Here is a 6,811-nt window from a genome sequence, read left to right as displayed (position 1 = left end):
GACGAAGCGTTAATTTTGTCCATCGCTGTCGACATTCTAGCACTGACACTATAATAGGTATACGACTTGAGATAGATAGATAGAGAGAGAGAGAGAGAGAGAGAGAGTACAAGCGCACTTTAAATCTGCTACACTTGAAAATCATGAACGCAGCTTCCTCCGGAAATATCCCTAGAATTTAGTGACGTCAGCGGTAGGCGTCGACTTACCATCCACACGCGTCACTCATGTAGCCCTAGTATCGTTTTGGTTGTTGTTCAGCTTGTTGATGTAAAGTCGTGCCCCCCCCGATTATGTTGATTCTTTTTATGGAGGCTTTTACATATTTATTAATTGGCTTTTGTTTATTTATTACTTATTAATTAATTGCCTCCACTATACGTCAATCAGATGGTTTGAGTAACATTTATATAATACTCAGTCGCATGTATTATTGATTATTTTATTATTATTATAATTTACTTATATATATATATATATATATATATATATATATATATATATATATATATATATATATATATATATATATATATATATATATATATATATATATATATATATATATATATATATATATATATATATATATATATATATATATTTTTCCACCAATTTGTGTTTTCGGAACCAAGTACAAAATGCCTTTGCATGTAACATACAAATAATACAATCTGTGTATTATTTACTAATTTTATTTCATATACAGTACATATTTGATTACATTTTTGTATCACTGGGCTATGAATGTTTACGAACTCGACAGGCTAGACTTGAACGACAGAACAAAATTTACTCAGTGAATATGCAAGAGGTGATAAACTGGTGTAATGTAGTCAATAAAGCATTAATCTCAATGCAAATTATAAGTACTTTGAAGTAATATGATAAGTCGTCGAATAAATTAGTTAATGAATAAATAGATAAATAAATTAAATAGAAGAATTAACAGTTGTTTTTCACATTCCATGATGAAAGTGATTCGCTGGGTTGGGGTAGGGGTCGGGCGTTTGGGGCAAGGTGGAGTAACGTGCAGCCGGCTCATAGCCATGGTGTCTCAGGAAGGGCTCTACCACCTCACGGTACATCAGAGCTTCCTTCTCTAACAAACAGCACTTCTCTCGAAGTTGCTGATTCCTTAGCTCAAGTCTCTGACACTCGTTGAGTCGTTGCTCGTTGTTCGTCCGCTTACTGTGGCGGTGAATCCGTGACGCCTCGTTGTTCAACTCACGGTTTCGCTTTAACTTCTCCTCTCCCTCAAGGAACTGTCTCTTGTGGCGGTGAGGCGCGCCCCGCCTGGACTTTCCCGACGTATTGCTGGGGTCATTTACCAAAAGTTGATCGAAATTCGACTCCAAACTATCACTCGGTCCACAAGATTGGTTCACGGGCGTTAACGTGTTAATGAACTGGCCATTCTGCCAATCTATTCTATTTAATGAACAGCCCTCTGCTTGCGGGAAGAGATTTGGACTCTGCTCACGCCCGCCTGAAGCCTGCAGCGAGGGGCAGCTGTAGGGGGGTGACGCGTCCGAGCTGGGCGGTGTGCTACTTAGACTTGCTGGCTCCACTAATAAAGGGTTAGACTGCCGCCACACTCGATCTGGTGTCACGACTCCCAGGTCCTGAAACAATAAATTCGATACATCCATATGTTTAAATACACACACACACACACACACACACACACACACACACACACATTTTCGAATAGCACTTATTATACAAAGGACTTTCGAGTGCTGCATAGCATGGCACAAGTAAATATTTTCAAATATACGAATAACTGTGCAGAGAGATGAATTTACCATTTGTCTTGGGTCGAGCTGGTAGAGAGTCTGTGCGTGCCAAGTTTGGGTGTCCTGGAGAACCGGTGCGCTGCCAGGTGGAGTGTGTCCCGTACCTGCACTGTGGCCAAACTCAGTGTTGTTTTCACCAAGATCATGATCGCCGTACCCCTTTGAGGCGAGATACTCTGCCACTAGCTCCAGATTGGAGTTAGTGTTAGGACTGAGGCTCCTGGTGGGGTAGTTTTGATACATTTTAAGACAAGGTTAGCGGGAGTTTAAATGATCACTTAGCTGCGATCAGCTTCGCCAGATCTATGCAGTCTAATGGAAGACTGAATTCCGTCCGAGTATATATACGTAACTAGAGGCTTAAGACCCCCAGACTTCTCAACGTGGACAAATCTTGTTATGTTCCTGCCTTGGACGTGGATCTTCAATACGTGTTGTGTTATCTTGGTTCGGAACGCGGCCGGTATGGCTCAACTGTAGACCATGTAATGTTGCCCAACGTGTCTCCTCTTCCTCAAATGTAAATCATGTGAGTTGTCAACGTGATATAAAAAAGGAAACAAGTAGCATATGTATTGGTTAAAATAAGCAAATAATTCTTGAAAATAATCTGGTGTCAGTTAAAATCACGTTCCTACAATAAAGAACATATCACAGGAAGTTTTGTTGATCGAATGAGCCCTAAAAATATAATAATGCTGATGATAATAATAATAACAATAATAATAATAATAATGATGATAACAATAATAATAATAATAATAATAATAATGATGATGATGATGATGATATGATGATGATGATAATAATAATAATAATAATAATAATAATAATAATAATAATAATAATAATAATAATAATAACCCTCCGTTCGCATGCATGTTCTTCAATCCAGTTTTCAGAAGTGAAAAGGGAACTTATGGGCAACACAGACCTTTAACCGAAAAAATGGAGGGGCGACTGACGAATGAAATACCTCGTTAAGTAAGATTAAGCAATTACATGTGAGAAGTATGTGTTCGGGACTTTAATATCTCCCCCAAAAGTAGACGAAGTTGGACCATCGTTTATGTGATGAAAATATTGTATCACCATGCATAATTATGTCTTCATAGTGACGTAAGCTACTGATAAACGATGTATATACACCGACGGAAAATTGACGTCGAGTTCAGGCTGATTTTTCACGTTTCTCCTCAGTAATGGTTTAATAGGCAGTATTCCATATCAGACGCACTTCGGTTCACTTCGGCTCATTTAAGAAATCCACTTATTACCTCACTTGTAAATCAGACACAATATCCAATATAGGTAAAATATGCAAAAGTCCTGCACGAATACAGTTTTTATCACCACATGATTGATACATCTGCGATATTGGTCAATACAGTTCAGTACTGAAAAAAAAATGGGAGAACTAAATTGATTCCTAATGAAATCTCGTTCAAAGATGAATCAATAACGTCTGATATTGTCTGATAGGGGAGAACGGTGATGATTCGGCCACTTTTTATAAAAAGATATTCTTGGAAAAAAAAGTTAAAGAAGCAGTATAATTTTATTGATCTCAAAATGTTTCTCCATTCTTTGTCTGTATAGGTTGTTAATATGACACCCGTAGCCATTTCCATTTTTCAGATGTAGGTGATAAAACACAAGTTTCTAAATCGTCCGAACCATCCCCACCCGTGGAGGTTCGGCCAGGGAGGAGGGATGGTACGGACACTCGTACTACTCGGCATAATATTAATATAAATTAAGTTTGATTGGCTAATAAACAAGAATTTAACTATTACAAGACATTTATATAAGCACAAAAGTATCCTCTCAACATTCATAGGAAAAAATAAATTAAATGGAAACCTATAAGAAATATCTCAAGAATTTTGGAATTATGGCTTCCTTTTCTTCTCACAAGCATAATATCTGAATATAAATCAACCAAATTAGCCTTTTTATAACTGTTGCAACACCTGTAGTGTTTAAATTGATATAAAATTAATAAAAATCATGAAAACATCAACTGTCTGAATGATCACGACTACAAAAAAATAAATGGGTGGTCACACTCCAGCACGAGAGGTGGGTGATCGTGTTATACGGCAATACCTTCGCCGTGCATCACTGCGTCACCGTAATAATGTACATTTCGCTACTAACTATATTCTTGAAGTGAGAGCTTAAGAGACACCCTGAAAATATTACATACGAGAGGCAAAAAAACATAAAATCGGACTTGCATCGAAAAGAACAGCTCTGAGGGGGTAGTTGTCCCATGTGAGCCAAGGCAACAAAGTTTTGCACATTCACACAAAATCTCGCGGCACTAGGTAGTCCCATATGTACGGACCATCTCACTGTCCGAATCATCACCGCTCTCCCCTATATGCCATGATATATTTTTTTTCTTTTTGCAGCAAGGGAGGCAGCTCAAAGGGAAAAAAAGTAAACAAAATAGCCCGCTAGGCGCTGCTGCCGCTGCTCCGAAAAAAAGGAAATACAGACAAAGGCAGGCTGGTCCAGAGTTTACCAACGGAAGGGATAAAAGAATGAAGATACTGATTAACTCTTGCCTTAGGAATTTGGACAGAATAGGGATGAGCAAGAGTAGATAGTCATCCTCAGCGGGACAGCAGGAGAGGGGGAGGCATGCAGTTAGCAAGTTCAGAAGAGCAGTCAGAATGAAAATATTGATAGAAGACAGAAAGATATGCAACATTGCGGCGAAATTTAAGAGGTAGAAGACTGCTATTAAGAGGAGAGCTGATGAGACGAAGAGCCTTTGACTCCACTTTATCTAGCAGAGCTGAGTGTCTGGAGTCCCCCCCACACATGAGATGCATACTCCATGCGTGGGCGGACAAGGCCCCCGTATATGGACAGCATCTGTAAGGGGGAAAAGACCTGGAGGAGACGATACAGAATGCCCAACCAAAATTGGTGATAATTAATAATTATTCCTCTCAACACTAGGTTGTCACTGAACGGGTTTCAAAGCAAATCCAAGCTAGGTAGCAATTTAACCAACCCCTTTTGACACTCCTCGTGGGTGACCGACGGTGGGGTTCTCTATGGAATCTCTGTTATATTTAAAACTTCCTCAAACTGTTTATGATTGACTTACCAAAAGGAAACATTATTTTACACGCACTTAAGAGATTATTTATATTGTTGTAAATAAATGAGAGGAAGATATTATCTATCTAAAGGTACTTTTGTTAGTCTGGGCTGAAAGGAACATCGCAAGACGAATGGGTTTTGCTTCAGCTGGGTATTGTTATGGCTGAAAGATAATTTGCATGGAAAATTGCAGCCATCAATGAACGATTGGATATAACACTCAATAGAAGATTATCAATGGCCAAAATAAAACTTAGTTAATATAACTGAGACTTGTGGAACTCGGTTCTGAGAATAAAAGATCTGTGGCTGTCCACGAAGGCAGCAGTAATGGTCAAGAAGGAAACATGGGATGGAAATACAAATAGAGAAATAGAGAGTTTGTTGATGGGTGGTTTGTGAAATAATCCTTTAAGTCTAAGCTGCTAATGCATCAGAATAAAAAAAAAAAGATATTCACTGAAAGGTCTAAAGGCCTGTTTATACGCGACTACAACAAGGTGAGCACGGTTTTTTTTTCCTGGGAGACGCCTCACGTGTTCCCTGGGGACCAAATAATAGGTGTATCAGGTGCCTCGTTGATGTTATGTATTTTTTTTTATCTGCATGGATAACGATGTCCCAGTTATCGTTTGCCGCTTGAGGTGGGCTTGGGATGCCCTTAAACTCGTTTTAGGTACTCAAGTGGCGTCCTGACGATGCTCTCTTAAACAAACAAACAACGAGAAATATTGTTTATCGTTTCTCCAAGATGCAAGCCTATTTTTTTTTTTTTTTTTTTTTTTTTTTTTTACATTGCGGCCTATTGCGCCGGTAGGCTTCTTCCCGGTGGATCTTGATGGTCGGTCCAAGGCTTCTTTCCGGTGGGTCCTGATGGTCGGCCCAGCCCGTTCTGGCGCAGGCGAGTGTTTATAGTGGCGCCATCTTGCATTGGCTCATTCTGCCCTCCCAGAGCTCATCTTTGATCCTAGAATCTAGAGTCCGGGTTGATAGGTGGTCTTCTGGACAGCATGTGGGTAGTTTTAAGCCACTCGGCGGCGGCTGAAAAATCCCAGCTTGGTGGCACCGGGCGGGGATTGAACTCGCGTCCTCCTGAACACGGGGCCGTTACTCTGACGACTCAGCCACCGCCTCCCCATTCACAAACCAAGACGCCATTTATTCAGCTGTATATGTTCATAATTATCTCTGCATGTCTTATCAGTTTCAGGTGTTTGCTACGCTACTCACATTATGATTATTCTCGTGATTTCTTGTCGCCTCCTTACTTTCCGGTCTCAGACTTTCATATATCAGTCTTATCTCTGAAGCTTTGAGGTTGTGTATGATTTTGACACATCGATTCCTATTGTACTAGTCTTACAGACTGAATTCCTACATGATCAAACTCTCCCATCGTTCCCCATCAGCATATACCTCTCCCTCATGGAGGATGTTTAAATTTTATGTAACAAGTGACCTTTCCGATCCTCCAAGCTACTATCCCTATTCATTCATATACATGTTCCTTTATCCTGAACAGAATGCTTTAAAGCATCGCGTTACAACGCTTTTCCGGTCATTGGTAAGGTGGGTGCATTCCATTGGATTTTTTAAAATATTTTTTTAACATTTGATCCATAGCGCCGGTAGGCTATCCTGCTGATGGCCTTTTGGTCAGCCCCAGCCCCTTAGAGGCGCGGGGAAGTGATTCACAGTGGCGCCATTCTTGCTTGGCGAGCAAAGAGAATTATAGACAAAAAGTGACTTGCATCACAACTGATCATTTCATTTTTCGTAGGAGTTTTTCCCTCGAAGAACTGTGTATGTGTGGTGGTGGGGGTAAAGGTAAAGGTAAGGTTGGGAGCTTACGCTACAGCTGCTAGTAGCGGCGGTGTTCATCTCCGTCCCAT

General features: G+C 40.0%; 1 long non-coding RNA gene across 1 annotated transcript; it reads right to left on the bottom strand.

Moving 5' to 3' along the window:
* Window positions 1–679: 679 nt before the first annotated feature.
* LOC126997985 (uncharacterized) lies at window positions 680–2,494 on the bottom strand. The gene is made up of 2 exons (XR_007752543.1): window positions 1,809–2,494; window positions 680–1,625 (listed from the first exon to the last, which is right to left on the bottom strand). It is a non-coding gene; the product is annotated as an uncharacterized LOC126997985 (long non-coding RNA).
* Between the last annotated feature and the right edge of the window lie 4,317 nt (window positions 2,495–6,811).

Source organism: Eriocheir sinensis, chromosome 2 (genome assembly GCF_024679095.1).
Source record: "Eriocheir sinensis breed Jianghai 21 chromosome 2, ASM2467909v1, whole genome shotgun sequence".
In the NCBI taxonomy this organism is placed as follows: domain Eukaryota; kingdom Metazoa; phylum Arthropoda; class Malacostraca; order Decapoda; family Varunidae; genus Eriocheir; species Eriocheir sinensis.
This window is presented reverse-complemented; position numbering and strand designations above follow the sequence as displayed.